The 24925-nt window shown below is 36.2% G+C and overlaps 1 protein-coding gene across 2 annotated transcripts in view; it reads right to left on the bottom strand.

Annotated features, from left to right (window-relative positions):
• ALDH1A1 (aldehyde dehydrogenase 1 family member A1) overlaps positions 1–24925 on the bottom strand; it is a 392715-nt gene that overhangs the window by 294170 nt on the left and 73620 nt on the right. For both annotated transcript variants that reach the window (XM_044265890.1, XM_044265891.1), the window contains exon 3: positions 17984–18037. The gene's annotated coding sequence lies outside the window, so the exon portion shown is untranslated. The remainder of the gene's footprint in view (positions 1–17983; positions 18038–24925) is intronic.

The following is a 24925-nucleotide window of genomic DNA, read 5'->3' as shown; positions in this document are numbered from 1 at the left end:
GAACTGGAAATTAATATAATTTGCCTTGTTGTGCAATTTACTGTGTGCTGAATCAACGCAGGGCTAATACTGCACAGAGTTAGTTAATACGGCACAGAGTTAGTAAACTTTGCATTGTTAAAAAGTTTATATCATTGTGTGACCATTATCATGCTTCATGGGCTCTTCATCACACCCATGTAAAATACAATTATTGCTATACACCCCTCTTCAGGAAGTCGGAATGAAGGATCAGAAGGCTTAAAGTAACTTGGCTAGGGTTGCTGATCTCAGGTCTCTTGGACTCTAAATCTTCTTTCCACTGTCCCTTGCTAATCCTTAGAACGATCTTGCCACATAGGCCCTGAAGATAGCAAAATGGCAACTCAGAGTGAGTGTGAATTTCAACCTCTGGGTTCTGTTTAAATGCAAGTATGTGGGTGCCTGGCTGACTCAGTCGGTAGAGCATCTGACTCTTAATTTGGGGTCCTAAGCTTGAGCTCCATATTGGGTACATAGATAACTTTTAAAAAAAAAAGTTACTAAAAAACAAATGCAAGTGTGATATTCTTGCCTTTTGCTCATCCTCCACCCCCCATCCCACACACACCCTAATGACTTTGCAGACTTTTTCTTTTCTGTCTCTCCTTTTCTCTCAAGCATACTCATTTCTTTTTTCCTTAGGCCTTTTGTGTAATGCTATATGTTTGCTGGAGTGAACACATTCATTTCTATCATGCAGTCTGATGATCAAAACACTTTAAGCAAGAATTTAACTTCACTATTTCTCCCATTTATTTAAAGGTATTTCTTTCCTTCTGACTAGGGGACTCTGGGACTTTGAAATGGAGGGAACATACTCAGATTTGTCGTCATCAGATTTTGGGTACTTGGTTGTTACTGCACTACAGGGCACTCCTGCTGAACGGCACAGTGACTACATGTCACCTCCAAACATTAGGTCAGAAGATCTTGCCAATGCTGATGACAATATTCACACTGATGTCTGTCTGGACTCAGATGCTTCCAAGAAGCATTCACCTGAAAGGCACTACGTTTTGGGTTGTAACAGTGAATCAAAGGGGCTGTAGCCTCCAGAATGGTGATGCTGGCTGTGGGAACTGGTTCTGTATAACTCAAGATTTTCACTTGTTTTGTTTTTAGAACAAAAATACACTCTGGCTTATCGTTGTTAGAGGAACCCAAACCTCAGACTGAGAGAAATGAAAATGGCAGTTAAAGGTAGTAGCTTGTCTTTCCTCTGTAAGATCTTGATGAATAAATTCTTTCTTAGAATTTCATTTTTCCTTTCTCTGAGTTTCCAAAATCTCTACTTTTCTACAGAAAGCTAATGCATCCTCAAAAAATTCCCAAGCAGCTGAACATAACACTTCTTGTGCAGATTAGAAAATTGAGGCACAAAGGTGGTGAATTTCCAATTTCACAGGATAGAGATGTGATTTAAAACTGCTAACTCTTTCTTCTACAAATATGTCTGTATTATACATTATATATATTATACACTCATATAAAATTAGAATATATATATGAAAACTTTTTCAGTAAGTGCTGGCAGTAGAATAGGTGAGAATAGACGTACCTAACCAATGGGTTTCTACTATGCCCCAGGATTGTGGTGGGGGGTTTCTTTGTATATACTATATCATCTAAATCTCAAAACGATCCATTTAAGTTGGAAATTCTGCCTCCATTATGATTACAATGGAAGATAAGGCACAGGGAAATAAGAAAGTTTGTCTAAAGCAATAAACTCAATAAAAGATTTAAGTCTCTATTAGGCTGACTCCGAACCACAGTTTCACTCCATTCCACTTCCCTGATTTGCTGGGAGGTACTTTCTAAGCCCAGAAGACAGTTACTTTTGCTCATTCCTCACAAGACACCAGGGTTTTGCAGGAAAAGTATAGAATAAATAAATCTTGACTTGTAAACTATGGTACATAATGCAACATTTTCTAATTCATATTTGGAGCATCAAAGCAATGGTAAGGCTAAAAATTCAAAATGGCCAGCCCTTCATTATTTATCTTTTTCTCTTAACAAAGAAATGTAATACTCTAAAGATGTGACTTTCAATGGATTAAATGCAATACATACAGTGGTCCCCCCCCTTATGCGTGGTTTTGCTTTCTGTGGCTTCAGTTACCTGTGGTCAACTGTGGTCTAGAAGCAGACAATCCTTCTGATGCATTGTCAGAAGATCAATGGTAGCCTAACACTATGTCGCAAAGCCAACTTCACCTCACTGCAACTCAGGAGGTAGTCACTTTCTCATCTCACATCACTACAAGAAGAAGGGAGTGCAGCACAATACGATATTTTGAGACAGAGGTCACTTTTATTATAATATATTGTTATAATCATTCTATTTGATTCTTAGTTATTGTCATTAATCTCTTACTGTGTCTAATTTATAAATTAAACTATCATAGGTATGTTCGTATAGGAAAAGACCTAGGAGTTACACAGTTCTGTACCATCCATGGCTTCAGACATCCACTGGGGGTCCTGAAACATATACCTCAATGATAAGGGGAAACTATTGCACTGTGTTGAGCCTCATTATTTTTAGTTGTATTAATTACATACAATAGCAGGATAGCTACAGATAATAAACACAATTCAAAGACAGCGCTTCCAGGTGAATTTTATACAAAGTTTTGTAAAATCAAAGTTGCCTTCTATAAACAATTCAATAAATGTGCGTTATATTTTATTATAATTTAATAAATGTGCATCACCCTTATGAAATTTTATTTATAGAGATATTTGTATAAGTGTAGTTTACCTAGAATAGAATGCCAAACTGACATTGTCTGGGTTGATCTCAGTATTGTTTAAATTCTTACAGATAATTTATTAGTTTTTTAAGTATTTCAAAACAAAGTGATTTCTAGCTCTAGCCATGAAGGAATGAGTATTGGATTTGTTCTCCCCTAATCCCATTAAAAAAAGTAAGAAATGGACAAAACATACAAAGGGACTGCTTTTTGGTGTTGGGCAAATGCAGGGCTATGGTCCTCGAGAGAAGGGAAATGATGCAGTGAACTCAGCATTCAGTTTCCTGAATGTTCTTAACTGCAGCCCAGGAGAGTGAGGCCCAGTGTTCTTACGGAGCACCACCTGGGTGTGCTGAGTCAGCTGGAATTTGCTGGTATAGTAACAGAAAGGAGGCCCCATGCAGAGAAGAAAGCCCAGCAATTTATAATAACCTTTGAGTCTCTGGCCAAATGCTGTGCTGCAAACCAGAGCTTCTGGCAGTTGCCCAGTGCTGGGGGATGTTGGATTTCTTACCCAAGAGATCTGACTAAATGCTCCAGGTGGGAGTTGAGAAACCAGGAGTCCATCCTTTAGGAGTAGGAATTATGCATCTATGCCATAACACATATAACTCTCAAATGCTCTGTACTAAGTAAAACAAGCCAGACTCTGCAGGTTACATAATTTAGCAATTGCATTTAGATGGTATTCTTGCAAGCACCGATCTAGCAGAGGTAGAAAATAGTTCAGGGGTTGTTAAGGGCTGCACTTAAGGTGGATAGCTGATGACAAGGGAGCACAGAAGTTTGCGGGGTTGTGGAATTGCTTTATATGAGGGCTTGGCAAATTTTCTTCTGTAAAGGGTCAAACAGTAAATATTTTGGAATCATGTGTTGTCTTTGTCATAGATTTTTTTTTTTTTACAACTTTTTATTAATATAAAAAAGATTCTTACCTGAAGGGCCAAACATAAGTGGACCATGGACCGGATTTGGCCCAGAGGTCATAAAGGATGATTCCTGCTCTGTATTTTGATTTTGGTGACTATGATATGTTTGTCAAAACCCCTAGAATATATGCCTAAAATTACAAATTCTACTGAATGTCAATTGTGTTTTGATAAGATAAATGGGAAAGAATCGGGTAGAGTATACGCTCTGACCACAATAAACAGAAAATCTAAAATCTCTCTACCTATTTTTTAAAAAATTTGCTTATTTATTAGAGAGAGATAAAGAGAGCAGGAGCAAAGGGAAAAGGCAGAGGGAGAGGGAGAAGATTCCAGGACCCTGGGGCTAGATCCCAGGACACTGGGATTCATGACGGGAGCCAAAGGCAGATGCTTAACTGACTGAACCACCCAAGGTCCCCTCCATATCTATTGATTAATTTGAATTTGTAATTACACCAATTTCCACAATGAAAAATTCCAATCCAAAGCACCTCATAAGGAATTTTATCAAATATTTAATAAAACAGCATTTTTAATGTTCTACATACTTTTTCATATAATTATAGGCTAGAAACACTTCTCAAGTTATTTCACAAGGCCAATATAACTCTAATACCATATCTAGCTAAGGGCATATATATACGAAGGAAATTACAGACAAATACCCATTGTGAGCACAGACATAAAGTCCAAACAAATATTATCAAATTGAATCCAGCAAGATATAAAGACATTAAATTATCATAACCAAGTGGGTTTTATCCCAGCAATAAAAAGTTAGTTTAATATATGGAAATCAATCCATGTAATTCACACGTTAACACATTAAAGAAGATAAATCACATAATTTATATCAGTTATAGAACACATCACCAAACAACAAAGACTACACATTCTTTTCAAGTGTCATATCTATACCAAGACAGACCATATTCCGTAAAACAAACCTCAACAAGTTTAAAAGCACTGCATTCATACATAGTATATCCTCTGATACAATAGAATCAAAGTATAAATCAATAATAAAAAGTAAGAGAAAGATCTCCAAACAGCTAGAAACCAAACAACACACTTCTAAAGAAAACATGAGTCAAACAGAAAGTCCTAAAGGGGGAAAAAAAAGAATCGAACTGAATAAAAATGAAAACACAACACATCAAAATTCCTTAGACACAGGTAAAGTAGTGCTAAAAGGCAAATTTACAGCACTAAATGAATATAGTAGAGAAAATGAAAAGTTTCAAATAAAGAAAACCTATGTTCTTACCTCGGGAACCTAGAGAAGAGGAGGAAAATAATCCTAAAACAAGCAGAATAAAGAAAATAATAGAGGTAAGAGAGGAAATCAATAAAATTGAAAAATAAGTAAAGAACTGGTTCTGGTTCTTTGAAAAGATCAATAAAATTGACAAACTTCTCACCTTACACCCAATAGGATGACCAATGTAAAAAAAACAACCAAAACCCAGAAAATACCATGTTGGCGAGGATGTAGATAAATTAGAACTTTTATGCACTGTTGATGGGATCATAAAATGATATAATCACTGTGTATGACAGTTTCTCAAAAATTAAATTAAAACTACTGTATAATTTCAGCAATTCCACTACTAAGTATGTATCCTAAAAAACCAAAATCAAGATCCTGAGGAGAGATTTGCAAACCCATGTTCAAAGTAGCACTATGCACAATAAGCAAAGAGGTAGAAGCAGCATCAATATCTATCCACGGATAGTGAGATATATATACCTTCACTATACACACACACACACACACACACACACACACACACACACCACAGAACATTACTTAGCTTTATAAAGGGAAAAAACAAACAAACAAACAAAACCCTGTCATATGCTTCAACATGGATGAACTTTGAAGACATTATGCTTAGTAAAATATGCCAATTATAAAAAGACAAATACTATATGATACATATAGTATCATGAGGTAGCTAAAGTTATCATATTCATGGAAATAAGAAAGTAGAATCGTGGTTCCCAAAGGCTGGAGGGAAAGGGAAGAAAGGAAGTATTCAAAGACTTTTTTTAAGATGAAAAAATGCTGGAGATATGTTTTACAACAATGTGAATATACTTAAGACTAATGGACTATACACTTAAATGTGGAAGTGGTAAATTTTATTTTATTTTTTAAATTAAATTTATTAATTAAACTTAATGTATTAATTTAATTTAATTTAAATTGCAATTAGTTAACATACAATATAGTATCAGTTTCAGGCATGCAATTTAGTGATTCAACACTTATATACAACGCTGGGTGCTCATCTCAATTATTGTCCTTAATCCCCATCATCTATTTAACCCATCCTTCCCACCTCTCCTCTGACATCCAGGATGTAAATTTTAAACAAATAACTCATATAACTCAATAGAAAAAAGTCCAATTAAAAAAATGGACAAAGAATCTGAATAGACGCTTTTCAAAGAAGACATACAGATGGTCAACAAGTATATAAAGAGGTACTCAACGACACTAATTATCAGGGAAATGTGAATCAAAATCCCAATGAAATATCACCTCACACTTGTTAGAATGGCTAGTATCAAAAAGACAAGAAATAGCAATTGTTGGCAAAGATGTGGAGAAAAAGGAACCCTCAATGCATTGTTGGTTAGAATGTAAATTGGTGCAGCCACTGGGGAAAACAGCAAACAGCTTCCTTAAAAATTTAAAAATAAAATTACTATATAATCTAACAATTCTACTTCTGAGTATTTATCTGAAGGAAACAAAATCACAATCTCCAAAAGGTTTCTGCCCTTCCACATTCACTGAAACGTTATTTGCAATAGCCAAGACATGGGAACAAACTAAGTGTCCACTGACAGATGAATAAAGAAAGAAAATGTCCTATCCACTCCCACCCACTCATGATCCCCCCCACAGACACAAATACATACAATGGAATATTAATCAGCCACGAGAAAGAGAAAAACATCCTGCCATTTGCAACAATACGGATGGACCTTGAGGGTATTAGGCTAAGTGAAGTAAGTCAGACAAAACTGAATACTGTATGATCTCACTTACAGGTGGAATCTTAAAACAACAACAATAACAACAACAACAAACTCATAGATGCAGAGAACAGATTGGTGGTTGCCAGAGTTGGGGGCGGCAGAGGGGCAAAATGGATGAAGGTGGTCAAAGGATATGAAATTCCAGTCACAAGAAAAGTCAGTCCTGGGGGTGCAATATACAGCATGGTGGCTACTGGTAACAATACCATATTGTATTAGAAAGTTGCTAAGACAGCAAATCTTAAAGGTTCTCATCACAAGACAAAAAATTGTAACTGTGTATAGTGACAGATTTTGAATTATTGTGGTAATTATTTCATAATATATGCATATATCAAATCATTAAGTTGTACACCTAAAACTAACACAATGTTATATGTCAATTAAACCTCAACAAAAAAATAAATTATCCCATGAGTTAGCAATTACACACCTAGGTAATTATTCAAGACAAAATTTTTGTTCACAGAAGACTTACACAAGAATATTTATTGCAGTTTGTAAATAATAGCTAAAAATTGGAAATAACTCAAAATCTATTTATAAGAGAGTGAATAAACTGGTGCAATTGTTAATGGGACTGACTTCTTAACTTCTCTCTCTTCTGTCTCATTGGTAGTGTATAGAAATGCAACTGATTTCTGTGCATTGATTTTATATCCTGTGTCTTTGCTGAGTTCTAGAAATTGTATGAGTTCTAGAAATTTTGGGGTGGAGTCTTTTGGGTTTTCCACATACAGTATCATGTCATCTGCAAAGAATGAGTGTTTGACTTCTTTGCCATTTTGGATGCCTTTTATTTCTTTTTATTGTCTGACTGCTGAGGCTAGGACTTCAGGTACTATGTTGAACAGCAGTGATGACAGTGGACATCCCTGCCATGTTCTGACCCTAGGGGAAAAGCTCTCCGTTTTCCTCCAATGAGAATAATATTCCTTGTGGGCTTTTCATAGTGGTTTTTATGATATTGAGGTATGTACCCTCTATTCCTACACTGTGAAGAGTTTTAATTAAGAAAGGATGCTATACTGTCAAAAAAATTTTTTCTGTATCTATTGAGAGGATCATACGGCTCTTGTCTTTTCCTTTACTTCTACAGTGTATCACATGGACTGATTTGTAGATGTTGAACCACCCTTGCAGCCCAGAGATAAATCCCACTCAATTGTGGTGAATAATCCTTTTAATGTACTGTTTGATCCTATTGACTAGTATTTTGGTGAGAATTTTTGAATCTATGTTCATCAAGGATATTGGTTTATTAATACTCCTTTTTGGTGGGGTCTTTTCCTAGTTTGGGGATCAAGATAATGCTGGCCTCATAGGCTTCGGAAATTTTCCTTCCATTTCTATTTTTTGAAACAGCTTCAGAAGAATAGGTGTTATTTTTTCTTTAAATGTTTGGTAGAATTCTCCTGGGAAGCCATCTGGCCCTAGACTCTTGTTTTTTGGGACATTTTTGATTACTGCTTTAATTTCCTGGCTGGTTATGAGTCTGTTCAGGTTTTCTATTTCTTCCTGGTACAGTTTTGGTAGTTTATACATTTCTAGGAATACATCCATTTCTTCCAGATTGCCTAATTTGTTGGCATATAGTTGCTCATAATATGTTCTTACAATTGTTTGTATTTCTTTAGTGTTGGTTGTGATCTCTCATCTTTCATTCATAATTTTAGTAATTTGGGTCATTTCTTTTTTCTTTTTGATATGTCTGGCCAGGGGTTTATCAATCTTATTATTCTCTCAAAGAACCAGCTCCTAGTTTCGTTACCTGTTCTACTGCTCTTTTGGTTTCTATTTCATTGATTTCTGTTCTAATCTTTATTAATTCTCTTCTCCTACTGGGTTTAGGCTTTATTTACTGTTCTTTCTTCAGCTCCTTTAGGTGTCAGGTTAGTCTGTGTATTTGAGACCTTTATTTTTTCTTGAGAAAGACTCGTATTGCTATATGCTTCCCTCTTAGGACTGTCTTTGCTCCATCCCAAAGATTTTGAACAGTTGTGTTTTCATTTTCATTTGTTCCCATGAATTTTTACAACTGTTCTTTAATTTCCTGGTTGACCCATTTCTTTAGTAGGATGCTCTTTTTTTTTTTTCCTTTTTAAGATGGTGAAGTCTTTTTTTAAAGATTTTATTTATTTATTTATTTGACAGGCACAGATTACAAGTAAGCAGAGAGGCAGGCAGAGAGAGGGAAAAGCAGGCTCCCTGCTGAGCAGAGAGCCCAATGCAGGGCTTAATCCCAGGACCCGAGATCAAGACCTGAGCCTAAGGTAGAGGTTTAACCCACTGAGCCACCCAGGTGCCCCAGCAGGATGCTCTTTAGGCTCTATGTATTTGAGATCTTTCCAAATTTCCTCTTGTGACTGAATTCCAGTTTCAAAGTGTTGTGGTCTGAAAATATTCAGGGTATGATCCCAATGTTTTGGTACTGTTGGAGACTTGTTTTGTGAACCAGTATGTGATAACCTCTGGAGAATATTCCATGTGCATTCAAGAAGAATGTGTATTCTTCTGTTTTAGCATGGAATGTTCTAAATATATCTATGAAGTCCATGTGGTCCAGGGTGTCATTCAAAGCCCTCATTGCCTTTTTGACCTTCTGCTTAGATGATACATCCATGCAGTGAGTGGGGTGTTAAAGTCCTCTACTATTATTATATTATATTTTATATATATCATATATACCTTATATTAAATAATATATATATTATTTAGTATATGATATATATGATATATATTAAAGAGTCTATCAAACCAGATCTAACAATTGTAAATATTTATGTCTCTAATATGGGAGCAGCCAATTATATAAGCCAATTAATAACAAAATTAAAGAATACATCAATAATAATGTTATATAATAATAGTATAATATATATTTGTTATATATAATATATTATATATATACACATATGTGTGTGTGTGTGTATATATATATATATATATATATATATACTTTATTTATTTATTTAAAAATCACCCCTTCACTTTAAAACCAGAGGTGACTTTGGGTCTAAATGAGTCTCTTGCAGAGACCATACTGATGGGTCTTGCTTTTTTATCCAGTCTGATACCCTGTGTCTTTTGATTGGGGGCATTTAGCCCATATACATCCAGAGTAACTACTGAAAGATGTGAATTTAGTGCCTTTGTTTTACCCGTAAAGTTACTATTTCTGTATATTGTTATTGTTCCTTTCTGGTTATGTTACTTTTGCGCCCTATCTTTGCTTAAATGATTCCTTTCAATATTTCTTGTAGGCCTGGTTTTGTGATTACAAGTTCTTTTAGTTTCTGTTTGTTCTGAAAGGTTTTTACCTCTCCTTCTATTATGAATGAGATCCTAATTGGATAAAATATTCTTGGCTGCATATTATTCTCATTTAGCACCTTGGATTATCATGCCAGTCCTTTCTGGCTTGCCAGGTCTCTGTGGATAGGTCAGCCGCCAGTATAATGTTTCTACTTTTGTAGGTTATAGACCTCATGTGCTGCTGCTTTCAGGATTTTCTCTGTCTCTGAGATTTGCAAGTTTCACTGTTATATGTTGGGGTGTTGATCCATTTTTATTGATTTTGAGGGAGGTTCTGTGTGGCTTCTGGACTTGGATGCCTGTTTCCTTCCCTAGTTTAGGGAGGTTCTCTATTATAATTTGTTCCAATATACCTCTGCCCTTCTCTCTCTCCTCTACTTCTGGGATCCCAATTACTTTATATTGTTTCACTTTATGGTATCACTTATCTCTTGAATTCTCCCCTAGTAATCCATAGTTGTTTACCTCTATTTTTCTCGGCTTCTTTAATCTCCATCATTTGTTATTCTACTTCACTGATTCTCTCTTCTGCCTCATTTTTTCCTATCAGTTAGAACCTCCTTTTTTATTGCACCTCATTAATAGCCTTTTTGATTTTGACTTGATTATATTTTATTTCTTTTATTTCTCCAGAAAGGGATTCTCTAGTGTCTCCTATGCTTTTTTTAAGCCCAGCTGGGATCATTATAATTGTTATTCTGAACTCCAGTTCAGAGATCTTACTTTTGTCCCTACTGATTAGGTCACTGACAGTCAGTACTGCCCCCTACTCTTTTTTTGAGCTGATTTTTTCCATCATGTCATTCTGTCAAGGGAAGAAAGGATGAACGAGAGAACGAAATACAAAAATGGCAACAACAACCCCAAAGAAATACACACTAAACAAATCAGAAGAGACCCAAAACCGAAAAAAAATAAAAATAAAAAAAAAAGAGAGAGAGAGAATATAATCAGACAGGTGAACAGATTAGAGCAATATACTTGATCCTGTATGTATTTTGATCCTTTTGTTAGAAAACTAGATCCCAAAATTTGAAGAAAATCTTATATATGTACAAGAATAAAATTAAATACAATGAAAGATAGAATGTAACCATAAAAATGAAATTTAAAAGACAACAAAAAAAGAGAGAAAAAAAAGAAGGAATGTAAACAGACAGGTGAACAGAACAGAGCAATACACTATATCCTGGGTGTATTTTGGTTGGTTTGTTAGAAAATACTATATCTCAAAATTGTAGAGAAAGAAAAACTTATATCTACACAAAAATAAAATTAAATATATTGAAAGGATAGAATATAACTGTAAAGATGAAAATTAAAAAAGATTTTAAGAAAACAAAACAAAACAAAAAGAAGAAGAAAAATAATAAACAAAAAAGAGAATATGATCAAACCCACACACTAGATTCTGGGTGTATTTTGGTCTGTTAGAAGAAACTCCATCCCAAACTATAAAGAAAGAAAAACATATATATATATATATACACACACACACACACACACATACGTACATGTGCACATATACACACAAGATTAAATCCAATGAAAGGATAGACTGTAACTGTAAAAATGAAAATCAAAAGAAGATTTTTAAAAAAGAGTTGATAAAATTAGAAATGGGTTGAAAAGGAAAGAGAAAAAAATGAAAACTCAAAGACTAAAGAATCGTGGGGGGAAAATGCAATGCTTCATGAACCTACATGTCGTTCTTGCACAGGGCCATGTTAATAACTGCATCATTCTAATTGTAGTATATGTGCTGCTGAAGGAAGCACAGTTCTTATTACAGTTCTTTTTACTTTTTTAAAAAAAGTTATATGTAGGTTTCCTATCAAGGTTCTATTTGGTACTTGTTTTGGGTACTTCCCACATTACAAAAAGCAATTAACTTACTAACTAAAAAAATGTGAGCCATGCCTAGATGAATAATGAGTGCATGATGAACAAGGATTATGATGAATCCAATCATGTGATCTTGAGATGTTCTTTCTTCTTCATCATCATCATCATCATCAAAAAGGCTCCCAGTGTTCTGATTTGACTCAAAGATATAGCCTAGTCTAGGCAGAAGGGAGTAGATAGGTAGCACTTCTGTTTATTCCTTTATTATTTTCGTAAGTATGGTTTTTGATAGGAGATGGATATTAGATGATTCAGTTTTATATTTGTTAGTGGGATCTTGGAGCTCAGGCAACATTATGTAGCACTGATTGCAGTGGCTTGTAGTCAGTTCTCTGGGTTTGCATCACAGCTCTGCCACTTACCAACTATGATCTTGGGCAAGTTACTTAATTAAACTCTCTTGTCTGAGTTTACTCATCTGTGGGAGTGATAATCTCTTTCTCAAAAGATAATACTTATCTCAAAAGATTGCCTCAAAAATAAATAATATACTGAAAGACGTCTGGCACATAGTAATTACTCAGTAAATATTAATTGTTGTTATTACTAATATTAATAGTATTCTATACTGCTGATCAAAAGCAACCTACTTTTTGGAAACAAAATAAACAAATGATAAGACTTATCCTATTACTGAAATGGATCAGAGAAAATGATACCAATTTTCTAAAGCAGCCATTAAAATAAAAAAAACCCTCTATAATATTCTCATAGGTCATGTCATTATTAAAATGGTGGCCTTTTGATATGTTTCTAAGAGTGGCATTGACATAATTCAAAACATTACTGACACAAACAGAGCACAGTGCTCTGCTGAATAGAATTAGTTAATATTAACTACTTAAATTTTGGAGAATTATTTAGCACTATTGAAATAATAAGTACCTGTGTCATCATAATTAGTGTTAATCTCTTCTTCTTGATAGATAACTATCAAGTTCATAATTCTTCTAAGGTCTGTCATGATTCATGATAATAAAACCATGACCTTATTATAAAGAAGGGTAATTATTTTCCTCTTCACTCTTGCAAGTGGGCAATGATCCAATTCCTTGAAAAAGAATATAAAAATATCTAGCTAGAAAGTAAAAAGAAAGTCCAAGATTCATTTTTCTCTTATACATTTAAATTGCTGTCTTGACTGATTCTGGCAATGATATGATAGATGTAGATTTTGCAAGCATATTAATAACTGGAGGCTTATCTTAAACTCACAGAACTTAAAAGACATATATCCATAGAACCAAAGGCAGATGTAAAGTTAATCAAAGGTCTGAAAAGTCCTGCTACTTTTAGCAGAGTTTTTTTCACTGAGATTAAAAAGAGTTCAATAGTAATCAATACTTCAAGAGCTAATTCTAAAAGTTCCTTGCTTCTCACATAAAGAATTACAAGAGCATAGAACTTCAGGTGCTCAAGTAGAAAGATATCAAAGTTTGAAGGCATATTAAATTACCAACTGGGCCTTTATTTTTTAAAAGAGTGGCAGGTTATACTTTCTTAGGTGTGGAAAACTGCATACTGAATACCTTCCAATGGAATTATAACTGAGGAATTTATGGAAGTAAAAGACTTGATGTAGAACAAGATCTTCTCTTAAGAACAAATTTTAAATAAATCTACTTTAATTGAGCTTGCATTGGCTAACCATTTTAGTTCTCTCCATAGTTAGGACCCATAACTACTTGAAATTATACTTACATTATGCAGTTGTCTTAGGACCTTGAAGCTGGGAGAAAATAACTTTCCATATGTTATGAGAGCAACATGGTTCCTCAAAAATCCTAACTAGAACTCTGCCAAGTAAGAGCCTCATCTTGGAATCTACCATCTACCATTATTTTTAATTCTAAAAGCCTTTAAGTAAACTTTCAGTTTGCTTAAAACAACCTTTTGTTGCAAGGTTTGTGGGAAATGGTATCTGTCTGTCTGTTAATCAATGGATTGATCTTACCTATTATGTAGAGGCCACCCGCTAAGCCTAGCACAGAAGCAGTCCAGTTTTATTGGAGTTACACTGGTAGGATATGAACATCAGTTAGGTTGTATCAGAACCTTAGATTGATTTGTCATTTAAAATGAAATGTTGTGAATCTTTCATTCATAAAACAACAAAACTGTATACGTATCAGTGGCTCTTAACCAGAGACGGTTTGCTCCCCATTCTTCCAAGGAATACTGGGCAATGTTTGGAGACATTTTTTGGAGACCACTGAAGGGCATTTTGGTGTCCTCTACTGGGTATAGGTCAGAGAGACTGATAATATCCTAACAATACACAACAGACCCTACAACAGAAAATTTTTCAGTCCAAAATGTCAATAGTGCCAAGTTTGAGAAATGCTGATGTACATGAATCAAAATGTATTCAAAGTCAAATTAAACTGATTTTACAGATCCACTTTTCTTTCTTTCCATTAATGTGAATAATTGTTTATCACATTCTAGATAGCATGCAGTACCTAATAGATATTGACGAAGGATTTCCTTAGGTTTAAGCTACAGACTAAAATAAACCAATTATTTTTGCCTCTATTAACTACTTAATTAACTGAAACACTGAAGGATAAATATTTCCCTAACTTAAGAAAATAGCATAATGTGGAAATTCTTTAACTTATTCAATTATAAAAAGTTTTCATTATAATTTGTAAATCATTTTTTATATATTTATTTTTTGGTTGGTTTGTTTCCTTATGTTGCTTTCATGGTTTGAAATTAGAAAGGCAACCCTAATATGCAAGATTTTATCTAGAGTGTTATATCACTGAAACACACAGAATAACTTCCGCAGATCATCATGGGATATCTGGCTGGTAGGACAGAACTCTACATATAAATTCACAATCAAGAAACCGGTATTAGAATGTACTGCACGCCAGTCTTGTGTTTTTAAAATATGCTTTCTGAAAATACTATAGGAGATATTATTGGGAAAAAAGTCTTTTATTCTCTACACTGGTGTTTTCAAAAGCTGTACCATAAGTTTTTGTTTTTTTTTTTAAATCTATCAAATACATCAAACACGTGTGCACTTAGCACTGTTTAGATATCAATCACAAGGCTAAACAATAAGACATTATGCAGGTAGATGTAAGAGAAGTAAAATACTCTCTTGGCGTTTACATACTGGTAGCAACCAAAGAATTAAAGTCTATGGGACAATTCTGAGTAGCACAGGATAGCATTTCACTGTGGTTTTTGTGTTTTTATTTAAATTCCAGTTAGTGCGCATATACAGTGTAATGTTAGTACTTTGTTTTTAAAATACGACAACAACCTTCTCATTTTCTTTGCTCTCCTCTAGACGTAGATAGGCAGACGGATAGAGATAACTGGTAGATAATCATTTTAGTAATTGCATCAGTTTGTCAAAATGAAAATATTTACCCTGTTGATAATTTTGAAGGGGTATTATTATATTGTGTCTAGCAAGTAATCACTCTCAGTTTATATATCACTCCTGGAGCTGAGATGTTCAGCTGCATAATTCAAAGTGTTATATCCAGTACTGTGTTAAGTATTAAAAATACAATTTAAGCCAGATAAATTAGTCCTTCTGATGAAAGAAATTAAAACTGCAGGTGTTTGACATAAATGTATAACACAATTTTTTTCATTTGATTGGTCTTAACGATTATTATGATTATTCTTATGTAATTGTGTTCTATTACCAATTTATTAATATCTACCACTTACAAAGGGGTTGCTTTGTGTTACACACTGTTGTGCCTGCTGAAAATCAAAATTCAACTGAGTAAATTTTGAAGATCTTACTGACTTGATTTGGTGATTCATGAATTGGGCAGTATCCAATCTAGCAGACAGAAAAAAACTCTGAGAAGCTGTACAAAATGAAAGACTTTTATAGGCAAAAGGAAGCATGAGTAAGGAAGTTGCTTTAAACAGGAAAGTGGATCGATTATTGCCAGAGGATGGCAGAGATTTACCAGCACATTACCTAGCTAGTGTTGGTAAGGTAGTTCCTGACCGACTGGTTTAAGATTCCATTTCTAGGGAGCCCAAGCTGTAATTAACTTCAGTCTCAGATTGGTGATTGGACCTGTTGTTGTCTTACCTTTAACAGACCTCCCTAAATATAATCAAGGAAGATAAATATTGTGATATAAAACCATGTCTGGCTTATAAGCCTGAGGGTCTATGTAAAAATGAGGGCTCTTTTGTTCTCCTGAGAATCAATCTTTGACAAGAATGACTTGACGGACTGTGCTGACTTTGTTGTAATTGCCACTTTTTCCTGCAAAAAGGCAAAGAAGAATTTGGAATTCTGGTGGGTGATGAGGAATGATGTGGGAAGAAAGAAAAAAGTCTGAGCAATTTGGCAGGAAGCAAGACAGTGAGTTTTGGAAATGGCCCAGAAAAGTTTTAATTACAAAATATCTTTTTTTTTTTTTAAAAGATTTTATTTATTTATTTGACAGAGATCACAAGCAGGCAGAGAGGCAGGCAGAGAGAGAGGAGGAAGCAGGCTCCCCGCTGAGCAGAGAGCCCGACGCGGGCCTCGATCCCAGGACCCCGAGACCACGACCCGAGCCGAAGGCAGTGGCTTAACCCACTGAGCCACCCATGCAATTTACAGAGTTTTTGCATTTTCGTGAGATTTATCTGATCTATCATCTATCACCATCATCATTACCTATGTCATCATCGTCTTCTCTTTAATTTCCCCAAACCCATGTTCCATTCACCAAAATGCATTACATACTCACAAATTCCTTGTGGGAGTAATTTACGCAAATAGAAATAAGGGAAAAGACTGGACTCTACAGGTTGGAGGAACAGCAAGCCCAGGGTAACGTGAGACAGTCCCCGACATGAACTACACAAGTGGAAGCAGGAACTTAGATTCAAAGCTGACCAGGAGACGGTAGTAAGTAGTCTGACAATTTAGAGGAATCATAGAGAAGCTATTGGACCCTCAATTTATAAGATAAAAATTTGTGCTATATACTGACCACAGAAAAGAAATGGATCACACACACACATATATAATCCCATTTAATGTCATGTTTGGAATCAAATTGTTTTATTTGATACCAAGTAATGTGAAATAGGAAATCTGAGGGATTCACCCTAAAGACCCAGCTCCAGGGAGACTTCCTGAAAGAACCATTTTCAAAGCTCCTGTTTCCCTCTCTCTCACCTAGAAGAGTATCAAATCCTTTCTCTTGTGAATTCCATGGTTATAAGTGAGTTTAATATAAGTCATTTACACATCTACCCTCTCCTGCGGGTATACCTTCAGCTTTTCTCCCATTGCTAGGAACATGAATACTGTTAATCAATTTTAAATGAGTTAGTTCACTAGTACACTGAGGAAGGAGATTGGTAATCTGTTATTGCTATGATCTTAAAATTCCCAAGGCAGTTTCTTACCTGTATCAGGTACCCAATAAAGACTTACTATATGGATAGGGTAGATATATAAGATTCTGTTCAAATTTCCTCCTATATTTTTATTCTGGGAAAGGTTATAGGCAAAGTAGCTAGCTATTTTTTCTGTGGGATTCAAAAGATACTAAATGTTGATCTGCCATGAAACTCTTTTCTCAAAGGTCCAGCCAAACAGTAGGGTAGAAAATGTGGTGTAGCAGATTTATTAGTTGCCTGACCTTTGGCAAAGCACTTAAATATTGCAGGTAAATGGCAATTGTGGGTATTTTGGAGGACAGCTGTGGATTTAAATCTGATAAAATACCTAACAGAGTTATAAGCACATAGAAAGGACAGCAACAAAACCTAATCCCCTTTTCATTCCCCACATATATACAACTCTTTGAATAAATGTCAGGACATTTCAGAAGTTCCCTTATGTGATTTTAACGTATTTCTAACATAGTCCATATACTCAATGACAAAGTTTGAAAACAAGTCATAGTAGCCAGCTGTCACCTGAGTATATAGCTGTAAAGGAATTGGGTATGAGTACCAAGTATCTACGGGAAAGTTGTAAAGAGTCTAAAAGAAAACTTGACTCACTGTTTTGGGCCAGTAGTAGGTGATTCTTAGTTTCCAGGAGTCAGCATGCAGACACTGGAACCAAGAAAAGAGGGAACATGGGTAAGACACACACAAAAATCAGGTGAAGGGAGAGATGGGGTGATGAGTTTTCAGAGAGAAATTTAACATAGCACTCTTAACCAGAATATCAAAGCACACCATACCCCCTTACCCCCCAGCTTTATAAACCCATCCTTCCTCTCCTGAGTCCTCCTCAGACTCAAAACAGTAGTTAAGGAGGTTTAGCGCCTGGCATTTACGGGCATTACATCCCAGGGAGGATGAATGGAAGAACTGCCTTCCTGCTTCTTCTGCACGTATAACTGGAACTGCCGTTGAAGGGAACGGGAAAGTATGATTCTAGAGGAAGAAGCAAAAACCAAAAACCAAAAAACCATGCATGCCACCATTATGCCATCCCTGTCCTGTCTCCACTTTAAATAATTTCCCACCATAAGGTGGAGCTATATCCTATGGAGAGAACAGCATTGGCTCTAAGATCTGGCAAAAGTCCACTTAGATCATTTTTCATTTGGCTTGTGATTTGTGATTGTTAAGAAGTTAGAATGCATGGCAGCCACCCCCGAAATCCACCACCAACTGATGTAGAGAGAGTTGTTATTTTGGTGCAGCATAGCTTTTAATGTGGCGAAAAGGTGTGTGAAGGCAAGTAGGACCTCAGTTTTTTTTTTTTTTTTTTTTTTTTTTTTTTTTTTTTTTTTTTTTAGCTTATGCTGTAAACATGGCTTCAGGGGAACTCTTTGAAGTGCTGAGATCTGAGGTGGTGGGTTTTGAAGCCCCCCTCCCTGAGTAAGTACAGAGAAACCACAGGTATCTGATAGTGTTTGCTCTTGAGTAAATCATCAAACAGTGTGTTGACAAAAAAAATAAGTTGTGTTTTTTTTAAAAAAGTGCTTTATTTAAAAGGGTATATAGTGTTGAATAGGATATTGCTAGAATTTAAGAGGCTGCGTTATATTAGCTGCAAGAGAGGTTCTGCTTCTCGGTTTGTGCCTGTGAGAGGGATGGCCATGAAAACCCCCAACTGTGTTATCCGTAAAACCCAGCATCTCCACCCAAAGGAAAGAACGATCCCCTGAAGAGAGAGAGCACTGCAGGGTTTCCTGATAACACATCAAGGGTAATCTAGATAAAGGAGAATGGCTCAACAGGAGTGTGTGTTGCATGACTCCCTGGGCAGTGCTCTCCATCTGGAAATCAATTAAAGGGCAAGGTACACCAGCTCATAGTCGGTTTGGGATTTCCTCAGTAGAGATTTGCATAGAAACCTTGCAAACAACTAAAACCTATTGTAAAAATCCAAAGATGGGGTAGGTCTTGGAGGAGAAATACCTCTATCCAAAAGAAAGCGACAAATGATTGGGAAATTGTTGATCACCTAAAAAACCTCATCCAGTGTGGACCTCTGTTTTTCCGTATTAAGAATGTAACTCATTTGAGCGTGTGCAACATAAAGATCATATGTAATACATTGCTTATTATCTGCCTAGGGAAGGGAAGCAGAATTTGCATCTCTGGCAAAAGGATTACCTTGAGCGGGTTATTTTTAAGAAACTGCAGACATAAGAAAAGCTCTGAAAACTGAGTAGAAGCTATTCTTTTGTAAGAAGACACATATTTATAAGGAAAATCTCCATTTGTAAGGGTGTCTTCCTCTCTTTACCAGCTAGAGAAGACTGACTAAATCTTTAGAAATCCTTACGGTGGAGAAGGTGAAGACCTAAACCTGCATTAACAACCTTACTCCTGGGGCGCCTGGGTGGCTCAGTGGGTTAAGCTGCTGCCTTCGGCTGAGGTCATGATCTCAGGGTCCTGGGATCGAGTCCCGCATCGGGCTCTCTGCTCAGCAGGGAGCCTGCTTCCTCCTCTCTCTCTCTGCCTGCCTCTCTGCCTACTTGTGATCTCTCTCTGTCAAATAAATAAATAAAATCTTTAAAAAAAAAAAAAAACAAAAAAAAAACAACCTTACTCCTGTTTACCCTGTTCCCTACCCCACCACCGCTGGCCCTCCTCTGCCTTCCACAACTGACTCCACCCCTCATCCCACCTTCTTTTGTCTTCAGCTGCAGACTGACATCTGAGGTGGTGGTATGGACCATGTCGGGGAATTCTTTCTTCTTCTGGGATCCCACCCATGTATGTAGGAGGTGTACATGTTATTAAACTTGTTTTTCTCCTGTTAGTTTGTCTTTTATAGGGTGTCTCAGCCAAGAACCCAGAAGATAAAAGGCAAAAAAAGATCCTTTTCCCACCCTATGCTAGAGTCCTGTAAGATGTGTTGGTATGACTTCATCTTTCCAAATAATAAAATCAACACTCTTGAGGAGATAGCAAGCTTCCCTGGGAACCAGTTGGGACAAATAATGTCACTACTTCCACTTAAATGTTCATGCCAAATAGGGCACTAGATACTTTATATGCACTATCTAATCTTCATTGTAATCATGTGAAGATTAAACTCATGATTTTCATTTTAGTTTTAAATACCTGCCCATAGCCACCCAACTACTTAGTGGTGGAACCAGGAATCCAAACTCAGCAAGTGTGATGTCCAAATTCTCAAACTCCTGCGTGTTCCCTCGAAGACAATTTGTTCATTGGCTAGTTGCTCAACAAATATTACTGATACTCCTGTGTTTTTGTCTACAGGTTAGCTAACCTCTTTCTTCTAAAAGCTCCCTCTTGGGGCAGGATCTTTATGTACCTGATTCATCTTTGGTTCTTCACAGAGCTTTGTACATTAGTAGTTTCTCAAAAATATATATTTTTTAATATATAAACTATAGTCCAGCCTGGAAACCTGAACATACAATGACTCATCCTTCTGATTTATATAATATCCCTCCTCTCCCACATCTATTCTTTCTTTTGTATTTCCATTTTGCCCTGACAAATGCATGTTTGGTCTTCTTAAAATGCACTTTTGTTGTTGAAATAGGGCTCTCACCCTCTCCCACAGGCCTTTAGTCTTATAACTTTGAAGGTCTTTCTGCTTTCTCTCCTACAAAACACACCTGTCATGGCTTTGCCTCCTTCACTCCCCTGAGTCTCAGAGCTACAGACTCACTCTGTAGGGGTTGTCCATCCGTCTAGAGCACCTGGGGTTTAAGGTGTAAGCAATTTGACTGTAATTGCTTCTTCCCAGCAGTTACTTTTTGAAGTGGCGAAGGGGGACTTTTGGTTGGTTCTCTTTTTCCATCTACATAAATAGGTATTGGAGTCAAATCCAAGGAGCATGGCGTATTTATCTAGAAATAAATGTTACCCCCCATGATGAGAGTTTTTAGCAACACTTTTATTTGTCTGACTCTTTTCTTGGCTTGTTTCACTAGAAACTTAGTTCACTCTTTCCATTTGCATGTGATCTGTTGATTTCTCTGGATGAAATAAAGCAGATTTTTACACTATACTGTTGAAATAAACCACATGTTTTTGTTTTCATTATTTTTTTCTGTTAGATCTCTGTGTTGAATTGATCCAACAGATCAATGCTGTGTTGGACTCTTAAGCCTTTGGTAGAAAGCATTTCAGATATCCTCCTTTATTATATATTTTCAGTTCCCTCAGATTTCCTTCTCAATTTTTGGTAGAGAAGAACAGGCACGATAGTTTTCAAGACACAGAATGGATGAGCCTGTTTGTTCAAACTGTGTTTTCCTTCTTCTTTATGCAAAGAATTGTAGTATGGCCTCAGCTCTCAAGGAAGTCTTACATGAGTAACACAATATCTTCACAAAAATTTCAATGCAGAATTTCCAAGGTTCAAAGAAGTGTATGGAGATAAAAATCAAGTACAATTCATACAGAAAGTCAGATGGTGGGGGTGGGCTAGAATGTGTTCCTCTTCTGTCATTATTTGCTTTAAAACACCCTTGAATTCTAGTAGGTCCACATAGTTGTCCTGGAGTAAAGTTTGGGGCATGCTCTATTGCATGGGACAGATCATATATTAGCATGTGCTATGAGAATATAATTGCCTCTGGAGAGAAATTAAGTCAATACATATAAAAATCAGTGTAATTCTATAACTGCACGATGATCCCAATTGATCCAATACAAGTTAAAATGTTGAAAAAAATTAGGAAATGTCATATCACGGAAGCTGCTGAAGAAAACTTTGTCAGTCCCAAAGAGTGGAACTGTATTCATTATGTATAATTTATAATAGATTGTATCAGGTTTTTAGTTCAATATCTCTCCTTGTGCTATTCATATTTGCTGCCAAGCAGTGCATAGACAAAATAGAGATGCATTGATCTGAATTTTTTTCCCTTGAAAACCTGATTCACTCTATTAGCACACTTCCCTAGCATGCTATCCTTACACTACTCTTACCAATTGAGCAGCTGTCCAATGTATCACTTAAATCAGTATACCTTTAGAAATGAAAGTGGGGACTATTAATAGTTACATGAAGGCAACAGGCATAAACTGAGACAGTTTTTGGAAAGTTGGGACATAGAATCGCATTCTTAGAGCATAGCTGTGCAGTCAAGTCACACATAATGTCAGTGTGTCATTTTTCAAGGTCTTGGGGACACCAGACCTAATGTCCTATTACTGTGATAACCACGATAAAACTTTCAGGAACCAGACATGCCATAACAAATCCAGCCTATATTTTTGTTATGATGAATTTTTTTTTGGGGGGGGAAGGAGGGAGGTCCCTTAAAATCCAGAGAATCTGAGAGAATCTCTGATTGGAGAGAATCTGGATATATCCAGGAAGAGAGGACGAAGAGTTGCTTGGAAGGGTATTAGTTCATCTGATTCCAAGAGGACACATTTCCAGCCTCCTCTGAGAAATCAACAGAAGAGGGAAAAAGAACATTGTTCTTAGATGATTTTGCTATTCCCTGAACAGCTCTTCCTTGGTCTCCTCTATTCTGTAACTATGCCCTGGGTGATCCCTGGGTATTCCACTTAATTGCATGCCACTTCATCCTTTTCAGTAATTATACTTGTGCATAGTTATGAGTAAAGTGATTTTCCTATATATGCATTAAAGTTAAATTTTGCTCCTGGGGTTTAGTGCATGTGGCTTCCAGTGGTCTCAATAAGGAGCATGTGTGCTTCTTCCTGCCATGTGTGAGAGAAGAATATGGTCAATTATGACAGTGAAATTTACTAAATGTGATGATAAACACTTTTAAAAGCAGCTCAACAAATGATTATGGATTTCACACTTTTACTAATTGCTTCAATTTCTGACTGAAATAAAAAATCTTCTACTTGTTTTAGTATTGTGGGTTGGATGTCTCTAGAAAATATTACAAATATCCTGGAAGTATCTCTCACTGTGCATCTCACCCTTGTATTCCAACCTTTTTATTCCTATAAATTGACTGTTTCTAATTTTCCTCACAGAAAAATTATATGCAGGGGTAAGTATGTTCCCATATATATATATATATAGATATAGATATAGATACTGATGTAGATATAGCTAACCTAAATGTCTTTCTGATCAATGTTCTCCATTATTTCACAGAAATGTTCAGATTTTTTAATTCTTTAGGATTAAATGTAGATTGTTTTCATTTCTACTTTCTCACCATTTCACCTCATTAACTCTCAGCTCAAGCACTGCTCTCTCAGGGAAGTTTTCCCTGAAGTTTCTCCCTGTCCCCAGATTAGCTTGGTTATTTTCTCTTATACTCTCTTAGGCTGCACCCTACTTTTCCACTATAAGATTAACCATACTGTATTTTGGATTTATGTTTAGTTGGTGTAGGTCAACTACACTCAGTAGAATGTGATGTCACAGAGCTTGTCAGCTTTGCTTGATGTTTTATTCACAGTGCCTTATAAAAAGCACACTATATAATAAATGTTCGGGGCTGCCTGGGTGGCTCAGTGGGTTAAGCTTCTGCCTTCAGCTCAGGTCATGATCTCAGGGTCCTGGGATCGAGTCCTGCATCGGGCTCTCTGCTAGGCGGGGAGCCTGCTTCCCCCCCCCCAACTTGTGATCTCTCTCTGTCAAATAGATAAAATTTTTAAAAATAAATAAATAAATAAATGTTCGAGATTCATATGAAAGAGAGGATGAGAGGAAGAAAAAAAAGAAATAAGGACTTTTCCTTAAGATTCCTTCCAACAGTCTGAATGTTAATGATTCTATTGATCAGTGATGACTTCTTTGCTGCTATATATGGATATTTAGCTTGAGACTGACTTGTCAATAATTGAATATTATTAGCTCTGAATTTGAAGGGAGTCTTTTATCACCGGTTGGTTTTTCCATATGGAAATCAAACTTTGCATTTTCCTGTGTTTTTAGCTTTCTTCCTTAATATTGCTTTTCTTTCATTCCTCCCCACAGGCTCCTTCCCAAACCTTCAGTATCTTTGTTCATGGGGTTAGCTGTTACATAGGCTGATGGGAGGCAATGCGAAGACTGAGGGCTTCATGTAGTATCAAGCCTGCTGGTATAATAATACTGTCACAGAACAAAGGATACTTTACTATCTCAATTAGTTTATATACCTGTGTGCTCCCATTAGCTAATGAGCTACTCAAAGAAAGGTGCTGTGCTATGTTTGTTCTGGATATCTTTCTTTACTTTCTTTGGGCCCAATTTCTATCTTTTCCACTCTGTTCTGGGCTCCAGGAGGTTTCTGTGTGGGTTGGCCTAGTGGGAAGGACCAGCAGGAGATCACAGGGTGAGGGCACAGTGGGTTTGGGATTGATTCCCTCACTCCGGAAAGATGGCCCATTCCATCCAGGGATCTCTAGATTCTGATCTTTAGGGCTATGGCTGGAAAAAGCACCCCACAGTTACTAGCTATGGGGCACTAAATCATTCTTTGTTCTTTAATCAGTTCCTTTTCTTTGGCCCTGTTGTAAAGTACTATTTCCTGAATTCATATTTGTTTCCACAGTGCCCAGCACAAGTTCTAC

This window comes from Neovison vison, chromosome 9 (assembly GCF_020171115.1).
Source record: "Neovison vison isolate M4711 chromosome 9, ASM_NN_V1, whole genome shotgun sequence".
NCBI lineage: Eukaryota > Metazoa > Chordata > Mammalia > Carnivora > Mustelidae > Neogale > Neogale vison.
The sequence above is the reverse complement of the archived record's forward strand: the minus strand, read 5'-3'. Positions and strand labels throughout refer to the sequence as shown.